This window comes from Phaenicophaeus curvirostris, chromosome 37, assembly GCF_032191515.1.
Source record: "Phaenicophaeus curvirostris isolate KB17595 chromosome 37, BPBGC_Pcur_1.0, whole genome shotgun sequence".
NCBI lineage: Eukaryota > Metazoa > Chordata > Aves > Cuculiformes > Cuculidae > Phaenicophaeus > Phaenicophaeus curvirostris.
The window spans coordinates 108,882-134,015 of record NC_091428.1 but is presented as its reverse complement, the minus strand read 5'-3'; the positions used below and the strand labels follow the sequence as shown (position 1 = coordinate 134,015).

The 25,134-nt window shown below is 44.1% G+C and overlaps 1 long non-coding RNA gene across 1 annotated transcript; it reads left to right on the top strand.

Annotated features, from left to right (window-relative positions):
- The first annotated feature begins 24,514 nt into the window (after positions 1-24,514).
- On the top strand, positions 24,515-24,844 carry LOC138732735 (uncharacterized). The gene is made up of 2 exons (XR_011339318.1): positions 24,515-24,585; positions 24,678-24,844. It is a non-coding gene; the product is annotated as an uncharacterized lncRNA (long non-coding RNA).
- Positions 24,845-25,134: the final 290 nt, after the last annotated feature.

Below are 25,134 nucleotides of genomic sequence, written 5' to 3'. Positions count from 1 at the left end.
ACTAACACTGTTTAAGATCGTGGGAATTTATTATTGATCCAAGTAATGTACTAGTAAATCTGTGAAGACCATTACTAGGGAAATCTGTTTTCCTATGGTGTCTCCTCATTGATCAACTGAATTATAGTAAAATTCTGTGTTGTACTCATATTTACCTATTACTTTCCCTCTGAGGGCATTCCCCACTCAGATACGTGAGTGTTGCCAGGTTTGACTGTAGCAGTAGACCTATAAAATCAAAAGTTATTTTTTAATGTATATCCACCTGATTGTTTTTACAAAGTTTGTAGGAGCTTAATTAACCTTGAGTAAAGTTCAGGTGAAATCAGCCAAGGGTTTAAAACCTTATACAGAGAGGAGAGGAACTGAAATAACAGGCAGGATGGCTGCATAAGTCTTGTTTCTATAGGAAAACAAACTATAGAAAGATAAATATACCTAGAAATGATGGGCATTTTAGCATCTCTCAGTGCATTATTTAATAAGCACTCTGAGACTTCTGAATAAAGTCATTCTAGGCAGAATGACTGCAAAGCTTGACTGAATCAGGAACTGGTGTGGATTAGAAACGAAAAATCAACTCAAAAAAAAACAACCAAAGAAAAATAAATTGTGTATTTGCTGTTCATTGTACTGAGGGTATTGATTTCATTGCCATTTAATGTCATTCATTAATTCCAGTGATTTCATCATTAAAGCCATGTCTATCAGTGAATGGCCACAGACACATTGTACATAAATACTCATGTTGAAGATCTGCGATTGATCTAGGCTGTTTTGTGCATTGCAAACCAGTAATGTTAATAAATATTAGCTACTCAAGTCTTCAATATCTCTGTCTACTAACAAAAAGCTGGACTTGACATAATATACCTTTAACTAGAAAAAGATGACTGTTGTGCTAATCCTTCAAATAACCTATTTCCGAACATCTTTTCAGACCTGAAAAATTATTCAAATTTTAATTTGTACTATATTTTTTTTCTCATTTGCATTGAGTTAGTTTCTTTATTTTCTGGTGATTTTGTTTGATTGCCATGTCTACATTTTCAAGTAGGTGTATATCTGACAACTAATGTTTGAAGTACAAGTAGAGAAATTCTTTTTTGTGCACTCTGTTTAGATGCAAAACTCTCAGAATTCCTAGGCAAAGAACACTGAGTTCTGAAATGGTAACTCCTTGCTGAAAAATTATACTATTATATCCATTTAATTACCTCCCCATCTTTTAATAGGGAAATTCCTCGAGCTTCATAGGATTTTCTTGGAAATGTTGCCTTGCTTGGTCTTCTAGTTATATGAGGTTCCACGCAAAAAACCTGAGACTAACCCTATAGGTTAGATGTTAGGAAGAATTTCTTTACTGTGAGGGTGGTGTGGGAATAAGGATGTATGCGGCAACAAAAGCCAAATATGGGAATAGGGCTGAATGTGGGGAGAAATGGGACTGGCTGCTTCCATCCCCCTTCTCCCCCCCTTCTCCCCCTCCCCCGCTTGCCATGGCTTGAGTACAAGGCTTTCAACAGAAAGGAATGTGTCCAGGGCATCTGAAGTGGGGGAAGGAGACGTCTAGAAGTAAGTGTAGTCAACTCCTGCTATCAGCAAGGCCCTTGCATGAAGCTGTTCTGACAGCTCAGCTTATGGATGACCTGTGCTGATTATTGTAATATTATTATAGTACTAAAACACACCTTTGTGGCAATGAAGATGCAGACCTCGCAGTTTTCTCTAACTATATTCTTTTAATCAGCATGGCATACAGAAGTCAAATTAAGAAAATACACTGGCTTCTCTCTTTCAAGCAGACTTATACAGTTCTTGTTTCCCCAACTAAGAAAACAAACAGGATATTTTGGTTTGTCTATTTCATACCCACACTCTAATTCCCAGGCGGGTTTTTTCAGCCTGGCTTTCTCACACACTCAATGTTCTTGTTCGGAGCACCTGGTCTTTTAATCATGTTTATTCTTATATGCTTGGTACCAGCTTCATGCTTTATCTTAGTCCCAATTAATTTTCCATATACTTGCGTTGCTGCGTTGCTCCTACATCTCCCTCTTTTTCTTTTCTTTTTTTTTGGAAGACTGGGTTTACAGCAAGGGTAGCGATGACCTTGAGTGCTGTTCATTCTGAGATCTTACTTCATTTCCCAGATGATGCTGAGCATGGCAAATACAAAAACAACACAACTGCAATCAAGGCCAGCAAATGCCCAAATTCGTAAATTTAATACAGTAAACCATTGGGGGGGGAGGGTTCAGCCATTTCACACTACCAGAAATGTCATTCATTATACTTTTATGTACTAATTTTTGTAGCTCTACTAATTGTCCTTGCAAGGCAAGGATTAAATCTTGAACCGTGCCCTCTGTGTTAGTTGAAAAAACACCTATCTTCTAACAGATACATTTTATTGAGTACATACACAACTAGGCAAAGCAAAGCGGTGATGTCCAGGCTCTGAAAACAAAATCTCACTAATCTGTTGTCCAAACATCCTGGGAGTCTCAGGAGGCCAGAGATGCTTGCTGCAAAATCCATGTGTATTCAGCTCCTTTAAGTCCAAGTTAATTACAGGGTCTTTCGTTTTGCTCATCTTTTATCATCTCTCCAAAGCCTCTGAGGCTGGTAACACCACTGCACATTCAGTGGGTGCTTTTCAACACTCAGGCATTATGTTCTTTTCTTCAAAGACTTGGCTTTCTTTGTCCTCTTCTCTTCTGCTTAAGGAATCTTAAATCACACAAAATTGTCTTTTTCATGCAGCATTTGAGCATGGGAGGTCCAAAGACAAGTTACTTATGCTAATTCTTGCTTTTTTATTGTGAGGGTGATAAAATATTGGAATAGGTTTGCCCAGAGAGGCTGTGGAGTCTCCGTATGTGGAGATATCCAAAAGTCAACTGGACATAGTCCTGGGGAATCTGCTTTTGGTAACCCTGCTTGAGCAGTGGGGCTTGGAACTACAGGCTTCTTGACATGTCCTCCCCTCCTGGATGACACTCTTAGAACAGAGAAAGCCATCCCTCACATCAAGGTCTGGTATGACACGTCTCCATCGCTCAATGCCTACTGGTTTGCAGCCAAAAGCGGAGCTAAAATTTCTTGGTGGCAAACGCAGAGGCCAACACAGTCTTGTCTTTGAGTATGATAGGAGGTGCTTGGCCAGTCCCAGTCCTTTCATCTGGTTGTCAATACAGCATTTCATCTGCCTCATCCTATAACAAATCACTACCATGGCAAAGCACAAGCAGAGAAGCATTAGCAGAATAACTACCATAGGGTGCAGAAACGCATTGAAGATGCCAGTGGCTGTGGGTGGACAAAATAAAGAAAGTTTCCCACCCATGGTGTTCTCCCACTCTCTTAATTCATTCCATTACCCGTTTTATAACTTTTCCACATGATGTACAGTTATTAAGATCTTTTTAGTTTCTGCCTTAGCATTTTAACATTTTTACTGTACTGTTGTTGATGACAATGGCTAAGTATGCCAGAAAGGTGTTTGCTGGTGTAGGTGGTACACCTGCAGCTACCATCATGGTACTTGTGCTTTGTTATGGTTGTTTCAGTTTTCCCAGGTGACAGGATCATCTTGCATTGTTCTCTTTCATTTTTGTGGCCTTTTATCTTCATTCAGGTTCAACTTCTTCATCTGAGGCATCTGATTCTGGGTCATGTTTTTCCAGCTCGTGGTAGGGCTTAATATATCGTGCCAAAAATCATTGAGGTCCTGAGGGAAGAAGACCACAAACATACCCTCTCCCTCATGTTATTAGTTTGGCAGGTCCATTCCAATGATTGTTTGCCATAGGGTCCCCGTACATAACCTTTGGATGATGTGATCATGTCTCAAAAATTGAAAAATGTCTTTCTACAGTGATCATATTTCTACCAGAAACCAAATTGGCATTTAAATAATTGAGGGTATAGATAGCATTGTCTAATTGTTCCTGAGGAGGCATATTCCCCTTTTTTATTTTAATAACATATTTTTCAAATTTGAATGGCTACTCTCAATGATGGCTTGATCATTATGGTTGTGGGGTATTCCTGTAATGTGTTCAATGCCCCATTGTAGCAAAAAAAAAGAGCAGTAGATTGAGAAATATGTCCAGGGGCATTATCTGTCTTTATTGGTTTAGGAATTCCAAGCGTAGCAAAGCAGTGAGTCCAATATCGATGGACATCTTGACCGTTTTCACTAGCAGGAGCAAGAGGCACATATCGCACCCAAAAAGGTATCTATGGATATGTGAACATAATGTAAGCGGCCAAAAGGCGCATAATGTGTTACATGTTTGTGGCGTATTGAGGCATGGACTCCGAATGTTGATCAAAGGCCTTTATTAAGCACAAGCAATCCCTTTTATAACCCTGCCTCGTCAAGGCAGTGCTTTTCCACTTGCCCAAATAGCTCAGTTATGCTTTCTTGTTTCTCAACCTTGCAAAGTCCGTTTTTAGCACAATTATCTACAGCTCTTAGAAATAATATGGGGCCCATGGTTTCCTTCCTTCTGCATCCCACGGTCTCTTCCCTACCAAGGCAACAATCTCTTTATTGTTTTCAGTTAACAAATCACCACCTGGTCCCACATCTCCCCATTCTTTGTTTACAACCATGATTGCTTTAAGTGATCTATCGATCGATTTTTTGCACACACTGTATGAAACATGGTAAGCAAATAATAATACACAAAAATATCTCAATATAGGCCAATCCTGTCTTAACTAATGATTTGATCCATCCCGTAAACCCCCAACTATTCAACAATTCTTCAAACCAGCCCCATCCATCATCCACTTGTAATTTTTTCACCCCAGCTCTCAAATCCTGAATACTCTTGTGAACTTATTCTAGGTGATCTGACAAATTCATACAACGCATTCCTTTGAAGTCCTCACATCCGTGACCTTGGTCTAATAACAAAAAATCTATTGCTGCTCCATTTTGAAGCACTGTGTGTCTAAAAGAATTAACATCTAATAATAATCCACTTAAAGCCGGTGAAGTAGCATTGCTTTGTTTTGCTAACCAACGTCCTAATTTATTTAGTGTTGCCAGGGCTTTGACCGCAGATGCACCAGGTAAAAAGAAAGAGTCAGCGACTATTTGACCGCTGTTACAAAACTCTACCTTATCATAGAATCATAGAATAACCAGGTTGGAAGACACCCACCGGATCATCGAGTCCAACCATTCCTATCAAACACTAAACCATGCCCCTCAGCACCTCGTCCACCCGTGCCTTAAACACCTCCAGGGAAGGTGACTCAACCACCTCCCTGGGCAGCCTGTTCCAGTGCCCAATGACCCTTTCTGTGAAAAATGTTTTCCTAATGTCCAGCCTAAACCTCCCCTGGCGGACCTTGAGGCCATTCCCTCTTGTCCTGTCCCCTGTCACTTAGGAGAAGAGCCCAGCACCCTCCTCTCTACAACCTCCTTTCAGGTAGTTGTAGAGAGCAATGAGGTCTCCCCTCAGCCTCCTCTTCTCCAGGCTAAACAACCCCAGCTCTCTCAGCCGTTCCTTGTAAGACCTGTTCTCCAGCCCCCTCACCAGCTTTGTTGCTCTTCTCTGGATTCGTTCCTGAGCCTCAACATCCTTCTGGTGGTGAGGGGCCCAGAAGTGAACACAGTATTCGGGGAGCGGTCTCACCAGTGCTGAGTACAGAGGGAGAATAACCTCCCTGGACCTGCTGGTCACGCCATTTCTGATACAAGCCAAGATGCCATTGGCCTTCTTGGCCACCTGGGCACACTACTGGCTCATGTTCAGTCACCGTCAACCAACACTCCCAGGTCCCTCTCCTCCAGGCAGCTTTCTAGAGAGACTTCTCCCAGTCTGTAGCACTGCATAGGGTTGTTGTGCCCCAAGTGCAGGACCCGGCATTTGGCCTTGTTAAACCTCATGCCATTGGACTCTGCCCAGTGGTCCAGCCTGTTCAGATCCCTTTGCAGAGCCTCCCTACCCTCCAGCAGATCAACACTCCCACCCAGCTTAGTGTCGTCCGCAAACTTGCTAAGGGTGCACTCAATGCCTTCATCCAGGTCATTGATAAAGACATTGAACAGGGCTGGAGCCAGCACTGAGCCCTGGGGAACACCACTTGTCGCTGGCCTCCAGCTGGATTTCACACCATTTACCACCACTCTCTGGGCCCAGCCATCCAACCAGTTTTCCACCCAGGAGAGTGTGCGCCTGTCCAGGCCTGAGGCTGACAGTTTCTCAAGCAGAATGCTGTGAGAAACTGTGTCAAAGGCTTTACTGAAGTCCAGGAAGACCACATCCACAGCCTTTCCCTCATCCAGTAGTCGAGTCACGTTGTCATTGAAGGCGATCAGGTTAGTTTGGCAAGACCTGCCTTTTGTGAACCCCTGTTGACTGGGCCTGATCACCCGGTTCTCTTGCATGTGCTTCATGATAGCACTCAAGATCACCTGCTGTCGGCCCTTCATGAGCAATGTATTAAACATCGCTGCTCTGGTTTTTATGGTTTTTGTGAACTGATGTGGTAAAAACACCCATTCTATTATTAACAAGGGGTCAAGTTCACTAACATCCCATTGCATGATTAAGCCATAAGGTTGAAATGGTGAATTTGTTATTAACAATCAAAAAGGTAAGTCTGGGTGACATCTTTGAATTTGATGCTGTGCAATTGCCCTTGTTACCTTTTGCAACGCAGTTTTTGCTGGAGTATCCAACTTTCCTTTAGAGTTCAGAGAAGGGTCCCCCTTTAACAATGCAAACAATGGGCACAAGTCCTCGTTGGTTAAACCTAATAAGGGTGGCACCCAGTTAATAGATCCTAACAAGTTTTGCAAATTGTTCAGGGATGACACAGTAGTTACCAGTTTCACAGCATGGTGTTGAATAGTTTGAGTCATGATGCACCACCCTAGGCATTGCCAGGATGAATTGCGTTGGATTTTTTTCTGGAGCTATTACCAGTCCGTGGTTGGTGATCTGCATCATCACTAATGCTAAGGCTTGAGACATGTCTGTCTCCTCCTTCTCCTACAAGGATGTCATCCATATAGTGGTGTAGAGGATTGGTTAAGGAGGAAAGGACATCAGGACGCTGGCTCTTTAAGGCTAGACATTGTGGCAGCGCCTCAACCCCGGAACAACTTTGACACCTAAAGGAAATTGGTTTGTAGCAAGGCAAGGTGGGAGGTGGGTAATGTAGTAAGTAGTACAGCTGAACGCAAGGCAGGAACAAGAACAGAGCATGCTTGGCAACTGCTACCAATGGGCACCTAGTGCATAGTAACTGCTAACCAATTAGTGCGTGAATAGTGGACACAGACCAATAGGCACTTTACGCGTAGACTGTAACACGGTGTATAAAAATTGGTGGAAGACAAGTAAGAAACGGAGCAAGATTCTAAACTCATATTGGGTGTGTGTCTTGACTCCAACCGACTCTCCTTGCAACATAGTGGTAAATTATAACATGAGGTAACTGTTTGTGTACTGGACTCAATGCTCGTGCCACATACCATTGGCAAATGGTGGGGCTGTTTTCCATCCCCTGAGGGAGAACTGTCCAATGGTATCGTTTACATGGCTCGGCCATGTTTATAGATGGCACCGAGAACACAAAACAGGGTGCATCCCACTCATCAAACGGGATGGTAAAAAAACAGTCCTTTGAGTCTATCACAGTCAAATGCCAGTACTTCTGAATCATAGATGGGGAGGGTAGCCCCAGTTGCAGGGTTCCCATATCTTCTAAAATGGCATTAATTCACTGAAGATCATGTAACAAACACCATTTGCCACTCTTTTTCCTTATAACAAAGACAGGAGAGTTCCAGGGACTCGTGGTGGGAACAATGTGCCCAGCATGTAATTGTTCATCCATGAGTCGATTCAGGTGGTGCAGCTTCTCCGAACTTAGGGGCCACTGCTCCACCCAAATCGGGTCGTCCGTCTTCCAAGAAAGACACAAAGTGTGCTGCACCGCAGTGGCCCCTACATTAAATTTGAACCGATGCTAACGCCCCACTGTGACAAGCAATCGCAACCCCACAGTGTCAGTGGTGTCGGTAAATATAAAAGGACGCATGGTGGCAGCAGTGCCATGTGGGTGGCTAATGATGATTGTATCCTTGCTTTGCGAGAGCAGGCTGCGTCCACCTATTCCACTGAGTATTACCGGTACCTGAGTCTGGGGCCAGTGTCACAGCCACACGTTTGTGGAGATGACGGTGACATTGGCACCAGTATCGATAAGACCGATAAGTTTGATTGCACCGTGCTGCCGTCTCACAGTGTACATTTCATTGTTGGTCATGTGTGAGTTAATCTTTGAACCCAGAAGGTTTGGGGGGCCCCAGTCGAGCCAAAACTCCTTTCACCCCGAGCTAATGATTGGGCTCGAGGTGTACGGTTCTCAAAATAAATCAATTGTGCAATTCGAGAGCCAGATGGGACATAGCAGGGAAGCGAAGAAGTCCATGCCATGATTTTGATTTCTCCTTGATAGTCCTCATCTGTCACTCCAGGGAGTATGAAAATGCCTTGTAAAGTAGCCGATGAGAGCCCCAAGAGTAAAGTGCTCATCCCACCCTGCAGTGGCCCGAAAATACCGGTGGCCACTGCCTTTACAGCAATTGAGTCCATAGTTACTGATTTGGAGGTGGCCATAAAGTTTTGTGACATCGCTGGGGGCACTAGGGGGGTGTTTGTGCAATCGTGTGAGTCCGCCTCGTGCTCCTCCCATTTCCCTTAGTTCTGCAGCAATCAATCACAGTAAAACAAACAATCCTTGCTTTGTGACAGGATTGTCCAATTAACAGCGCACTAAGTCAGTTTCCTAAGGGGCCCTTAACTGCCAAAGGGATGAGCTGAACTGCAGTGTGATGGGTTTCTATTCTTTAAAGGCAGTAAAACTTTCTGACAGTCTGCATTTGCATTCCCTAAGGCTAATTTTTTAAGCAAAATTTTTCAAGCAAAATTTTTCTAGCTGCGGTATTGTCTACCTGCTTATTTAGAGCTCTGTAGCTCCTTGTCGAATATTAACGAAAGACTGTACATGAGTCCCAGTGTCAGGGGCATTTCTAGATGCCTTCAATACAATAGTCTGTAGTTGTTGCAATCTTTTTGGTCGCAAAGGACTGTCCTGTGGGCACTGCAAATGATCCGGGGCTGCTCTAGCCGTGCTCCGTGTGGGATGGTGGCTGCAGCGGGAGCTGCGCGGGGTGGGGGCGGCCCCCTCCTTCGGCTGGGCAGCGGCAGTAGAGCATCTAATACATTCTCTTTTGCAGCCTTTTGAATCTCCTTTATCGCTTCATAACTAATTGATTCCCAGCTCGGACCGGCGTCCCGTGTATAAATCACAGGAAAAGCTTGTAACAGTTCAAGATCCCCTCACTGCTGCGCCTCCCCCCTGACTTATGCCCATTGGTCTGAGGGACAGGGTGGAAATGGATCAGGCTCCTTATCGGGATCTATCGGATCAGATCAAAGGGGCTGTCAGCAGTCGCTGCTTTACTACCCACGTGGGTTTTTCAGAGTCTCAAACAGCATTTGCCACAGTCCTAAAACACCAGCCACAACTTCATCATAACGAGTGGCAGCATCCCACAATTTAACACCCACGTCTGTGGGAATGTATGCTGGTCTAACGATGTGGCTTTATCAGGTTGTTAGGGAGAAGTTTGGAACACATCAAGGTCGAGAAGCAGCTACAGCGTGAGAACAAGAAGGCAGTCTACGTGCAAGATTACTTATACAAAAACTCCGAGGGGAAACTTTGGGCTTTAGCCAAGCATTACGTAAACATTAGACAAGAAAGCAGAAAAGTAAAAAAGGCTTGCTTGCTTGCTAATAAACGACTTGATTTCCAATCATATTGATTGTCTGTGATCTTGTTCGGGGTACCTACACAGATTCAGTCTCTCACAAATGGTGACCAGTGACATGATAGGAGCACTGTGGTAGGTCGGCAGTGTGGAGCTACACTCTCCAAATATGTACATCTTTTAATATGGGGACGGTGCAAGGACTTTTTTGTGTGTCCTAGTAATGTTTTCAGTCTGGCTGGGAATCCCTGAGAAGAGATTTATGGCAGTCAATTACCGTGGGAGATTCCAAAGCATTTGAGGTTGCATGAACTTGGGGGACTGTTGAAGGGATGTTAGAAACTATGACGGCAGAGGCAACAACAGAGGCAGCTGTTGCTCGGATGTTCCAGGTGGCAGCTGAGGCAAATATGCAGGAAACTAAAAGCAATATTCCTGCAGTGGATGTTTCTCCGCCTCTGGCTTTGCTGGTGGGAGCTAAAGAATTTTTTTGAGGACCGAATCCAAGCACTATCCCTCTGGCAGAGGAGGACAGTAATATTCCACATTCAGAGACTGATGCAGGGCTATCAGCAACTGCCGATAATCCCTTTCATAGAATCATAGAATAACCAGGTTGGAAGAGACCCATGGGATCATCGAGTTCAACCATTCTTATCAAACACTAAACCATGCCCCTTAGCACCTCGTCCACCCCTGCCTTAAACACCTCCAGGGAAGGGGACACAACCACCTCCCTGGGCAGCCTGTTCCAGTGCCCAATGACCCTTTCTGTGAAAAATGTTTTCCTAATGTCCAGCCTAAACCTCCCCTGGTGGAGCTTGAGGCCATTCCCTCTTGTCCTGTCCCCTGTCACTTGGGAGAAGAGGCCAGCACCCTCCTCTCTACAATCTCCTTTCAGGTAGTTGTAGAGAGCAATGAGGTCTCCCCTCAGCCTCCTCTTCTCCAGGCTAAACAACCCCAGCTCTCTCAGCCGCTCCTCGTAAGACCTGCTCTCCAGCCCCCTCACTAGCTTGGTTGCTCTTCTCTGGACTTGTTCCAGAGCCTCAACATCCTTCTTGTGGTGAGGGGCCCAGAAGTGAACACAGTATTCGAGGTCCGGTCTCACCAGTGCTGAGTACAGAGGGAGAATGGACCTGTTGGTCACGCGGTTTCTGATACAAGCCAAGATGCCATTGGCCTTCTTGGCCACCTGGGCACACTGCTGGCTCATATTCAGTCGGCTGTCAACCAACACCCCCAGGTCCCTCTCCTCCAGGCAGCTTTCTAGACATTTTGATCCAGGGCCAGCAGCCCCTGAGAGAACTTTGATTTATTTTCATCAGTGGAGGTGCAGTGACCCTAAACAGCTACAAACTTCTCCTGGGATTTGTTCACGGGAGGCCGGAGACTCGAAAACCTGTAGAGAAAGTACTAACTGCTCCATTACCACCGTGGGGGGGGCACTGCCCTGGACTGAGGGGGGGCTGCCCGCCGCCGCTGCTGCCGCCACGAAACCCAGGCAGTTTCGGCATTACAGAAGGGACTGTTAACAGATATGGCAAGAAATTACTCGATTAAACGACGTTGGTACCAGTTCAAGAATCAAGACAGCTTAATGTCATTTTACAACAGGTGCGGCATTTTGGTTTATCAAACACTTTTAAAGATACTGGATGTTGAAAAGTTCAAACAGGCATGAGCTGTATGTGGTATTCATAGACAGATTGAAGGATGTGCTCGACAAGCAGGTAGACAACCGAGCAGTTAAAGAAGCCTTAATTTAGCAATCACTGATCAAAAATCCTAATGACGAATGTAGAAAGATATGGCGCGGTCTGAAAACTCCTACAACAACAGCTGGGATCATTTATGTATCAAGCACAGATGATGGCTGCTGCCCTGACTGTAAACCGGGACAGAAAGACGGTCTGTTATAGATGTGGCAAGGAGACACATTTTAAAAGAGACTGCCACACGCAATGCCAGGATAGAGGGCCTAACATCTGCCCTTGGTGTGGAAAGGGCAAACATTTTACCAGTTGGTGTAAATCAAAATGGGATAAGAACGGGACAATATTGTTGGAAAACCAGGAGCAAAGCATGGTTTGGAGGCGCGTACCAACACAGATGCCTCCACGGCAAGCAGCAGCTCTCACCTCAGAGCAAGAACCAGAGGCAGCACCGAGATAGATGTGATCAGCACCATTGCAGTAGTGCTGCAATCATCCACAGTTCACACAATACCATGGAATGTAAAAGAACCATTGCGGGGTGGCCTTACTGCCTTGTAATTAGAATGATTATCAATAACTCGGTTGGGAATCTTAGTTTTACCTGGGGTCATTGATGCAGGCTGTACTGGAATAATTCAAGCAAGGGTATGGATGCTGTCTCCACTACTGTTATGGGCAACATCTCCACTAGTATTAATACCAAAGGATAGCCGGATTGTGTAACTAATTTTGTTCAAAGCAGCTGTGTTCCAAGCTGACTCTGTAGAGCATGGCTCACAAGGTTTTGGGTCCACGGGAATCCCTGAAATACATTGGCTTCAGTGCTAACAAACTCAGCATCCTATGTTGAAGTGCACATTAAGTTTAAAAAGGGGAAAGCCAGAATACCTTAAAATGGCTGTAGTGCAACCCTTTGTTGTGCACGTTCCACTGATCTTGTGGGGGAGAGATGTGTTAAATGCAATGGGAATAGGCATTGGAACTATGAACGAGTGAAACATCAGGTGCATTGCAAAATTTAGTGGAAGAGCAAATAGATCACGGGCATACAGTCCCATTTAATAGTCCTTGGAACGCACCTGTATTTGTGATAAAAAAGGAATCTGGAAAATGGCGTTATTCACATGACTTTTCTAGACAAACTACAAGAGGCCTTAAATAAGCAGGCAGGCAATATTGTTGCTAGATAAGTGTTGCTTAAACAATTAGCCTTAGAGAATGCAAAAATGGACTTAGTGCACTGTTAATTGCATGATCACCTGTTACAAAGATTGCTTGTTTTACCAGAATTGACTGATGCCGACTTTACGAGAGCGATGCAAGTAATAGCTTGGATGCCTATGCCTCCTGACTTTATATCAAAGGGCACTAGAATTACACAGCTGATTTGTTTTCCAGCAATTGTACCCCATGCAGGAAATCGCATACGGGGAGATAGAGGCTTTGGTTCAACTGACCAGAATTGAAATATTTGCTAGACAATCGATACAAGCCTTACTAGATAATGCATGTACATATTTTAAGCATTGTATGTGCCCGGTACTGTGTGTAGTTTAAGTATTGCATCGAAAAATTGTGGATCCAATAGTGATAACCAACATTGTATGAATGTATTCAGCTAGCTGAGAAATGAGTGGTGTGTGTGTTTGAAGTACTTCAAACATTTGTAAGACTTACAAAATGGTTTTGATTAATCTTGGAAATACATCTCTGGGACCTTTCAATCTCAAATGTCCACTAAGCTGGCAAACAGGTAGATTTAACTGGGGATCTTTGGAATGAAAGGCTTCAGAAGGAAAAATTTTAAAATACCTAACAAAAAGAAGCAAAAAAAAAAAAAAAAGAAAAGCCCAGACTTGCAGCTGTATGTGAGTGCCTCCCCCACTCCCCTTCTCCTTCCTTTCTAAGTTGGTTTTTTTTTTCTCTTTTCAGCTTCTTTGCTGAAGTCCAGAGGAGTTAACAGAGTTATCTCTCTAGGGGAATGCCAATTTGCGAGAGCACTCTGCATTCCAGTGTCCCTCATCAGCAACTGCTGGGCCCTAGCCCAGACAACCTTTAGGGATAATTGAGGCAATGATAGAGGAAAATTCAAAAGATTCATTACGAATTATTGAGTGGATATTTTGCCACATCAACCCCCAAAAAACAATAGTAACTAGACTCGAAATGATTACAACGATAATCACCAAGGGAAGAAAAAGAAGCATTCAGTTATTAGGCCAGGACCCGCCAATCATTTATATCCCAATGACAAAAGAATATGCTAAGTGATGCATGGCAAGTAGTTTGAATTTACAGGTAGCTCTAACAGATTATCCAGGAAGTATTGATATCCACTTACCGAGTCATAAATAGTTTTCCTCTCTGCAAACATTACAAATAGAACAGAAGCCCTTATGTAGAGAGCGACCGGTTGACCGCCCTACAATATTTACTGATGGCTCAGGAAAAACAGAAAAGCAGTACTAATGCGGAAAGAAAATGGAGAGTGGGCAAATAAAGTGTTGTTTATATAGTAGATGGATTGACACTAATAGTAGACTTATATGCAGTTCTAAAGCCTTTGAACGGCATCATAGTCCCTTTAATTTAGTTACAGATTCACAATATGTAGCCAGAGTAGTGCAGCATATAGAAAGAGGATGGTTAAAACAGATAAACAATGAATGATTGCTTTTAAACGTTAAAGCAGTTATGGTTTCAAGTCACAGCTAGAAGAGCAGAACTTTACGTGATGCACATTTGGAGTCACACATCACTTCCAGGATTTATAGTTGAAGGGAACAGAATAGCAGACAGACTGACAGCAGGGCCAATCTAAGGCCCACTACCAACATTATTTAACAAGCACTAATGTCACATAATCTTATCACCAGTCTGCCAAGGCACTACGTAGGCAGCTTAAAATTTCATTAGAATTAGCCCGGAACATAATAAAATATGCCCAGATTATAAACAAATAACACCATTACAGCCTGGAGGAGCCAACCCAAGGGGATTAAGCGCTTTATAAATTTGGCAAAACGATACTATTCACATAGCTGAATTTGGAAGATTGAGATATGTACATGTTTCGATTGACAGGTATTCAAATGCGATATGGGCAACAGCACATACAGGGGAATCTTTAAGGGAAATAGCGACCTCACACAGGTAAAAACAGACAGTGGGCCAGGATATATAAGTGACTAACTTGAGAAGTTTTTTCAAACCTAGGGAATAACACATGTCACAGGGGCATACCACATTCTCCACAAGGACAGGCGATAGTAGAACGAGCCCATCAGACACTAAAAAATATGTTATTTAAACAAAAAGGGGGAATGAAGGGTAAAACACCAAAGAACAGATTAAGGAAAGCACTGTATGTATTGAATTGCTTAAATGTGAGAGAGAATTAGGAAATAGGAAAATCACCTATGGTAAGGCATTTTTTCATCTTTACAAACAGAGGGTCAGCAGCTCACTGAGGAAGGACCATATCAGTTAATAACATGGGGTCGAGGATATGCTTGTGTTTCCACAGGTCAAGCACCCAAGGGGATGCCAGCACGGTGTGTCCGTCTGTATCTAAGCAGAAATAGCAATTATGACAAAGATGATGATAATAATATGGACAGCAATAATGCTGGGGCTATATCAGCACTCATGGACGGGGCAAAGAAGCTTGAAGATGAATGATGATTGAAAGAAAAAAAAATTGTTATAAAGTATTCTTAAGTCAGAAAGCTAGCTAAAGGCCTTAATCAAAATCTCTTTTCTTGCGTTAGTATATTTCTGTGTATCTGTAGCAACATATTTCTATGTTTAATCATGTGTCAATCATGTTTTTCGTGAAAGGTACAACAAACATTTGATAATTTATATAGCTTATAATGTTTATAAATGAAAGAAGGGGGAAATGTGGGCATAAAGATTCCAGTATCGCGTGTATGCTGGGGCAAGTGGCCGATGCCTTGACATACTTGCAATATTAGCGGCAAGCACAGAACAAATGGTCGATGTTCTCATGCTTACTAGCTTGTTGCAACCTTGGAATCTTTATTAAGACCCGTGGGTTAATAGGAAAGGGATGCACTAGGCAGCAAAACATGAAGGGGCACATCTGTGGAAAACAGGGGGTTGCACTCTGTTGCTGCACTGCAGGATTCTCACTGGTGGAAATTCACTGGAAATGGGCCAAATCGGGAAGGGCAGCGGGCCTGGACAACAATGGCAAATTGATTTTCACCCTCACACAGTATGGTTGGTATGATCAATCTATTTGGTTGATGTGGCAAAATGTAACTCCCTCATTTATCCCTATCAATGAAATTTGGTTTTGTGGAGGAAATGGTTATGGAAATGCACTTGGAATGTATTTGACAGAAAAGGGAATATGAAACTATGGATCTGCAAAATTGTTGCCACCAGGCTATTTTTTGATCTGTGGTGATAGGGCTTGGGCAGGAATCCCCAGTAAAGCAGTAGGGGGTCCATGTTATCTCGGCAAATTGACCCTATTTGGCCCTTGTGTGGATCATTTCAATATTTCAAGATGACCTCATGTGAAGCGAGCTTTTTCTCACACAGAGCTTACACCTGAGTGTAAAGATAATGTGGAATTGTGGAATAGTGGCGAGATTCTTACTGCGGCCATGTTGGCCCCAGGAGTAGGAGCAGCTCATGCCTTAACCACGTTACGAAAAATGGCCTGTTGGAGTATCAAGCAATTCAATCTGACTTCTAAAATTGTATCGAACTCGTTAGTGGATGTCAATAGCGTGAGACATGCTGTTTTACAAAATAGAGCAGCCATAGATTTTTTGTTGCTAGCACAGGGCCATTGTTGCCAGGAATTTGAAGGTATGTGTTGTATGAATCTTTCTGATCACTCTAAATCTATCCAGAAGCAGCTTCAGCAACTTGCAGAAAATATGCATAAATTACTCTGGTTTCTTGGCTTTCTGATCAATTCTTAGCGAGTATAGGATGGCTGAGTTGGCTAACTAGTTTCCTACACACAATTTTAGAACCTTTAATTGCAGTAGGCCTGTTAATTTGTTGTTTTTCTATTTTGTTACGATGCTACCAGCCTTGTTTGGAAAATAGCATGGATGCTATTTTAAAAAGAAAGGGGGGGAAAGTGGGAATGTATGCTGGTCTAATGATGTGGCCTTATCAGGTTGTTAGGGAGAAGTTTGGAACACATCAAGGTCGAGAAGCAGCTACAGCGTGAGAACAAGAAGGCAGTCTACGTGCAAGATTACTTATACAAAAACTCCGAGGGGAAACTTTGGCCAAGCATTACGTAAACATTAGACAAGAAAGCAGAAAAGTAAAAAAGGCTTGCTTGCTTGCTAATAAACGACTTGATTTCCAATCATATTCATAGAATAACTAGGTTGGAAGAGACCCACCGGATCATCGAGTTCAACCATTCCTATCAAACAATAAACCATGCCCCTCAGCACCTCGTCCAACCGTGCCTTAAACACCTCCAGGGAAGGGGACACAACCACCTCCCTGGGCAGCCTGTTCCAGTGCCCAATGACCCTTTCTGTGAAGAATTTTTTCCTAATGTCAACCCTGAACCTCCCCTGGCGGAGCTTGAGGCATTCCCTCTTGTCCTGTCACCTGTCACTTGGGAGAAGAGGCCAGCAACCACCTCTCTACAACCTCCTTTCAGGTAGTTGTAGAGAGCAATGAGGTCTCCCCTCAGCCTCCTCTTCTCCAGGCTAAACAACCCCAGCTCTCTCAGCCGTTCTTCATAAGGCCTGTTCTCCAGCCCCTTCACCAGCTTCGTTGCTCTTCTCTGGACTCACTCCAGAGCCTCAACATCCTTCTTGTGGTGAGGGGCCCAGAAATGAACACAGGATTCAAGGTCCGGTCTCACCAGTGGCGAGTACAGAGGGAGAATAACCTCCCTGGACCTGCTGGTCACGCCATTTCTGATACAAGCCAAGATGCCATTGGCCTTCTTGGCCACCTGGGCACACTGCTGGCTCATGTTCAGTCGGCTGTCAACCAACACCCCCAGGTCCCTCTCCTCCGGGCAGTTCTCCAGCCAGACTTCTCCCAGTCTGTAGCACTGCATAGGGTTGTTGCGACCCAAGTGCAGGACCTGGCATTTGGCCTTATTAAACCTCATGCCACTGGACTCTGCCCAGTGGTCCAGCCTGTTCAGATCCCTTTGCAGAGCCTCCCTACCCTCCAGCAGATCGACACTTCCACCCAGCTTAGTGTCGTCCGCAAACTTGCTAAGGGTGCACTCAATGCCTTCATCCAGGTCATTGACAAAGACATTAAACAGGGCTGGACCCAGCACTGAGACCTGGGGAACACCACTTGTAACTGGCCTCCAGCTGGATTTCACACCATTTACCACCACTCTCTGGGCCCGGCCATCCAACCAGTTTTCCACCCAGGAGAGTGTGCACCTGTCCAGGCCAGAGGCTGACAGTTTCCCGAGCAGAATGCTGTGAGAAACTGTGTCAAAGGCTTTACTGAAGTCCAGGAAGACCACATCCACAGCCTTTCCCTCATCCAGTAGTCGAGTCACTTTGTCATAGAAGGTGATCAGGTTAGTTTGGCAAGACCTGCCTTTTGTGAACCCCTGTTGACTGGGCTTGATCACCCGGTTCTCTGGCATGTGCTTCAGGATAGCACTCAAGATCACCTGCTCCATGACTTTCCCTGGCACTGAGGTCAGACTGACAGGCCTGTAGTGTCCTGGGTCCTCCCTGCGACCCTTCTTGTAGATGGGCACAACATCAGCCAGCCTCCAGTCCAGTGGGGCTTCCCCAGTCTTCCAGGGCTGTTGGAAGATGATGGAAAGGGGTTTGGCCAGCACATCCGCCAGCTCCTTCAATACCCTTGGGTGAATCCCATCCAGCCCCATAGACTTGTGGGTGTCTAGTTGGGCTAGCAAGGCTCTGACCACCTCCTCTTGGATCACGGGAGCCTCATTTTGCTCCTCTAACTCCTGGGTTTGTACACAGAGGGAACAACTTTCTTTACAATTAAAGACTGAGGCAAAGAAGGCATTAAGTACCTCATCCTTTTCCTCATCCCCTGTCACTGTTGTTCCTTCTGTGTCCAATAGGAACTGTATATTCTCCCTAGTCCTCCTTTTATTGTTTATATATTTATAGAAAGATTTTTTGTTATCTTTCACAGACTTTGCCAATCTGATTTCTAGTTGAGCCTTAGCCCTTCTGATTTTTTCTCTGCACAATCTCACTTCCCTCCCTTCGTCCACCCAAGAGGCCTGTCCCCTCTTCCAGTGCCCATAAACGTTTCTCTTCTTCTTGATATCACTCAAGATCTCTCTGTTCAACCAAGCAGGTTTTTTCCCCTGCCGGCTCTTTTTCCGGAACATGGGGATGGCTTTCTCCTGAGCTGCTAGGATTTCCTTTTTGAAGAGCTCCCAGCCCTCATGGGCTCCCTTGCCCTTAAGTACTGTCTCCCATGAGACTTTGCCAACCAGCCTACTGAAGAGTTCAAAGTCTGCCCTCTGGAAATTTAATGCTACTGACCTGCTAACCACCCTCTCCACCTAGAACAAAAAACCCTATCATCTCATGATCTCTTTGACCCAGGCATCCTCCTACCACCACATCCCCCACAAGGCCTTCTCTGTTCACAAACAACAGGTCCAGGAAGGCACCTTCCCTTGTTGGCTTATTCACCAGCTATGCAAGGAAGTTGTCTTCCACGCACTCCAGGAGCCTCCTAGACTGCTTCCTTTCTGCTGTATTGTACTTCCAGCAGATATCAGGAAGATTGAAGTCTTCCACAAGAACAAGAGGCATTGATCTAGAGAGTAACCCCAGCTGTTTATAGAAGAGCTCATCAGCTACTTCTCATTGGCTGGGTGGTCTGTAACAGACTCCCATCACAAAATCTACCTTCTTGTGGGCTCCTCTGATTTTAACCCACAGGCACTCAATCTCCTCATCACCACAATCCATCTCAATGGTGTCCAAGTCCTCCCTTACATAGAGGGCTACCCCGCCTCCTCTCCTACCCTTCCTATCCCGCCTGAAGTGTTTGTACCCCACCATAGCTGTACTCCAGTTATATGAGTCGTCCCACCATGTTTCCGTGATGGCAATGACATCATAGCCTCCTTGCCCTATGACAGCTTCCAACTCCTCCTTCTTATTCCCCATGCTGTGTGCATTGGTATAAATGCACTTCAACTGGGCTGCTGAGCCTTCAGCCCTCTTAGAGGGAACAGAGTTCATTCCCAATTGCCTGGTAACTGGAGTAGCTAGCTCCAGAGTGCCCTTATCTCCCTTAGCACCCTCAGGTGTGTTCACCCCCACTTTCTGTGTGGTGAGGTACTGGTGGTCCTCACCCACACACCCTCTCCAAATCACCAGTGCCCCACGTCCAGGCTTGCTCCTGTCTAGCCTGGTCTCATCCGCCTCCCCCTTCACATCTAGTTTAAAGCTCGATTTATGAGCTTAGCTAGGTTTTTAGCAAAGGCTTTAGCCCCGCTAGGAGACACACGTGTCCCATCCTTAGTAACAAAGCCTGGGGGTGCATGAGCCACCCCATGATCAAAGAAGCCAAAGCCCCTTTCCTCACACCAGGCTTGGAGCGAGGCATTAATTGAATTCTTCTTCCTGACTTCCTGCTCCTCTCTATTTAGCCTTGGGATGGAGCAGAATACTATTTGAGCCCCAGAACCCTCCATCATTTTCCCAATGGCCCTGAAGTCATTCTTGATGGTTTTGGTCTTTCTGTTTACTAGATCATCATTACCAGTTTGGACTACTATCAGAGGATAGTAGTCTATCTAATGGACCAGGGAAGGAAGCTTTCTAGCTACCTCCTTCCCTGATGCCCCGGGTAAGCAGCAGACCTCTCTGTGGAGCAGGTCCGGTCTGCAAATGGGTCCCTCCGTTCCTTTTAGGAGGGAGTCCCCTACAACAATCACCCTCCTCTTCTTAATGGAGGATGTTTTTATCTTTTTCTGAGGATGGTGCAGCCTAGGGAAAGATTCTAGGCTGTGGGAGCCATCATCCTCATCCTCAGGATTGGATTCTACCTGCAGCACATAGTACTTGTTCACCAGGGGGATCTGGGGTTTTGCTGTCTGGCTGAGGGGAGCAGGTTTCCTTCTTCTGGCAGGAACTTGCTGCCATTCCCCATCTCTTGTTGCCCCAACCTTGCAGTTTGCAGGTGGATGGTGTTTGGACACACCAGCTCCAGCAGGCTGCTGAGTTAGTGAGAGGGCACTACTCCACTGGTCTATCTCCCTCTCACACTCCCTGATGGTCCTCAGCCTCTTTACCTCCTCCCTTAACTGGTCGACCATATGAAGGAGTTCCCCCACTCGAGTGCAGCTTTCACAAGAGGAGCCAGTAACAGGCACAAACTTGATTGTCTGTGATCTTGTCCAGGGTACCTGCACGGGTTCAAGTCTCCCACACACATCATCCCACGTTTCAGGGTCATAGACCGTGATAGACGTCATTGTAGGGCATTCTTTAGATGCCCAAATCAAAAGATGCTTTAAATCGTCCCGTTTGGTCTTGGCATTATTTTTTCTAAGATTTTGGTCATCAAATTCATAAAAGTTCTTTGTTCCTGGGAAATACCACTTTCCATCGTTCCCCGCTGCTAACCTTCCCTTGCTCCAGAGAAGGCGCCTGTCACTGTGCAGCTTCTGCTTCCTTTTAGCAGTCTGAAGTTCAGCAGAGCTACACCACCGGTTGACCAATTAAGCTGCTTCTTAACCCTGATTCAGGGCGCCATTTGTGGCGTATTGAGGCACGGACTCTGAATGTTGATTGAAGGCCTTTACTAAGCACAAGCAATCCCTTTTATAACCCTGCCTCATCAAGGCAGTACTTTTCCACTTGCCCAAATAGCTCAGTTATGCTTTCTTGTTTCCCACTCTTGCATAGTCTGTTTTTATCACAATTATCTACAGCTCTTAGCAACAACCAGGGGCCCACGGTTTCCTCCCTTTTGTATCCCACAGTCTCTTGTCCACTAAGGCAATAATATCTTTATTGTTTTCAGTTAACAAATCACCAACTGGCCCAGCATCCGTTTGCCAAATTTCATTTGAATGAAGGCCACAGGGGTTAATTCCTTCATGTTTTGGTAATGGGGTCACATGGTGGCACTTGGGACATGCCCAAATTGTGTCTTTTGCATGGGAAAGAGTAGTTTTAAATTGTTTGCTTAGACTCGCAGTATTTTGGTAAAAAAAAAAAAGAATGTGGGGCTCTTGCATAATCAAGGGTTAAAAAACAGCTGCCTGAAGGAATCTGCAACTGTATTGCCTTCAGCAAGTGATCAGGCAAAGTGGTATGCCAGCTTATGTGAGTAATAAACAAAGGAAATCATCTCTTTTCTAATTTGTTTTGAGATTAATGAACATTAGAAAAAGGTGTTTATGATCTAGCTCTTTAAGGAAGGAAAAAGATATTCGTTTTACAGCATTTACTACATATTCTGAGTCACTGACAATACTGAGGGGTTCTTCTGAGAAGATGTCTAAAGCATGTAACAGTGCACCTAATTCTACTAATTAAGTTGATCCCTCAGTTTGTAAGAGTTGTGACATTCATCACTTGAACACCAAAGCACTGCTACTTACACACTTGGTGTAAAAACATTAACTTCAAATCTTTCTTCTCTCTGTCTCTCTTCACATACTTTTTCCACCACTGATCCCACTTCCTATTAAATAATTGTAAGTTTTCTCTCTGCCAGTTAGGCAGGTGTTTAATATTTCTTATATTATTGATACACATAACACACACATGCTAAACTTGTGCATATTGTCACCCAATTACACACACACCCCACAATAAAAATGCCCGCAGAAATAACCACATAACAACGTTTAGATAAATTGATAGCTGGTGCTCTATTAAAATTTTTAAGGGTCATCCCTGCATATTTTAATGAAGCCTTTTTGAGTCCTCCCCAATAATCTCTGTGGTGCTCATTATTTTTACCCAAATAAAATTGCTCATAACTTGCTACTTGTCATCCCCCTACAGAGATGCCATGGTTAATTCCTTTAGATTCAGTGAAGAAGCTGAAAATAAAAAAACCTTCAAGGACAGGGAGGAAAGGGGGAGGGGGGAGCATTCACACACACACAGCTGTGGTTTGTGGGGTTTTCTTGTTTGCTTTTTTTTTTTTCTCCTTGAGGCTTTTGTATTTGCCAAATGTTCTTGAGCTTAAAACTGTTTGTGGTGGCCACCATCTTTTTTTGTCAGAATTAGCCAAATTTCTTGACATAATTTAACTGCATGCTTTGTAGGTTTTCCAAAACCCAACTACGGACATCCCCTTTTATGCCCAGTATTTTAATATTTTGCCCTCTGCAGCCTTCCACTCCAAAGGTCCTAGGTGGAGTCACCTGCTTGCCAGCTTAGTGGACATTTGAGCTGAAAGGTTTCAGAGATGTATTTCTAAGGTCCCATCTAGGTTAAACCCTAGATTCAGAGTTTCTCCAAAGGGCAGGGAAAAATAGGAAAAAGGAACTCTTGTGATTTGTCATTGGCGTAATTTGTTTGTACATATTAAGTGCCAATATTGTCGTAAAGTGTCACCTCCCACATGGGGGAATAGGAAGTTGAACTGAGATATTGTTTAGATTTTGAGTGTATTCATTGCAGAAAAATACACCGCTACATCTTGCACCCTGGGTACGAATTTATTGTAGCAGAGCTAATTGGTTGGTATTCTTATGTGAAAGTAGTTGATGGGGGGGGGGAGGTGCTGGAGTTGAAAGCACTGAGAAAATTATTTTAGAAAATAATCCTTTGGTATTCTTATGAGCGCATTATAATCATTGTCATCTAGCAGTGATTGTTAAATGTAGAAATTGTTGGCCTGATACTCCCTCTGAAGTAAGTTTATGAAAAAGCTTAAATCCTAGCTGCCAGGAGTGTAGGCAATCATTAGCTGTTGCTAGTTTTTGGAATGAGACAAGAACCAGATACCCTGTAAATCATGGTTGGTGTTGTGAAAGTGACAGGTCTGGGTTATGAGGATGTGAGGGAGAGTAATTGCACAGCAACAAAGGAGTAAATTTCTGTGTTAGCAGGATTTGATCCTGAATAAAGAGATAAGAGAATGGGAGGAAGACAGAGAAAGGAGGTACTGAAGAGAAACCCCTTAGGCTGCATTTTAGCACATTGGAAATAAATAGCCTGGGGTGGGGGGGGGGTGTGAACAGAGAATAAGAAAACTCTTATAAAATATTATAACCAATGGTGGTCTCTATAAATTAGATGATGAAGAAAAGTGGCCCCTTAATGGAACTTTGAACTATACTACTATTTTACAGTTAACGTTGTTTTTAAGAAGAGAAAGAAAGTGAGATGAGGTAATACATGTGGATATGTTTTTCACCCTCCGGAATCACCAGGAGTATCAGAGGGACTGTGGAATGACACCTCCACAAAATCCTATGGTATTAGCATTGGAAAGGGAAAACAAGAAAGGAGGAAAAGGAAAGTTGAAAAGATATTGTGCGGCATGTAGAATAGGACAGAACACCATGCAGAGACGTACTCCTCTGGATCTGGGGTCAGAAGTAGGAATACAACAATTGTTTTCTTTGGTTTTGGGACAATCAGCACCAGATATTCGAAGAAAGCTGCAAAGGCTAAGACCAGCAAGTAGCAGGGATTTAGAAAAATTACTGGAAGAAGTTTGGAGGGTATATAGTAACTGGGAGGAAGAAGAAAGGAAAAAGGATAAGAGCACATTGGTAGCAGCCTTGCAAGAAGCTTGGGAAATACAAAGTTCAGGGCCCAAGAAACCCTTGGGCAGGAATCAGTGTGCATGGTGCAAATGACAGGGACATTGGAAAAAGGAATGTCCAGAAAGGCAGAAGGGAAAAGTGAACAAAGTACAGGCCTGAAAGAAGAGATCATTTGTTATAAGTCACTAACCCATTATAAGTTTGAATATTATGTATAGTTTCTGTGATTTTAGCACTAAAATATACTTATACTAACTTAAAGAATTTTAATGGGGCTGTAGTAAGAAAGGATGGGAATTATGTGACTGTATCTGGTTAAGCCAGATAACAAAGTCTGATGTAAAGAAAAGACAACTGGCCCTGAGATAAAAAGAACAAACCAAACATCCTGAGGAAGGGAACCACAACTTGCAAAATCTGCAAGGACAAGAACTTCAATAAGAGGGAGAAGAACCAGCTGAGACCAGATGCAGCCTTGAAGAGGGGCCCAAAGAGTCTAAGAGCATGCACAAGAAGGAAAGTTGAAAAGTTCAACGCGAGGATGGCTACTTGCCTTCATTCCCAAAGACCCTTGTCGACCACTACCACTAGGAGGAGCACATGCATGAGGAGGAGGAGACTTATGATAATGAGTTCCCATAACCAGTCTTACTAACCCAACCCACTTCATGACTATGTATGCTAACTTAATGCATACGTATAATTAAGCACAATAAAGATGTGCTGGCTTTGACACCTGGTGTGCAAGCTAGGAGGAGGAATCCCCCTTGCACCTGATGCATTGCCGCATACCTGCACTTAACTCTGAGTTAGGTGTCATTACTCCACAAGTCAGTACCAGGTTCATGCTTTATCTCAATCCCAATTAATCTTCCATATAC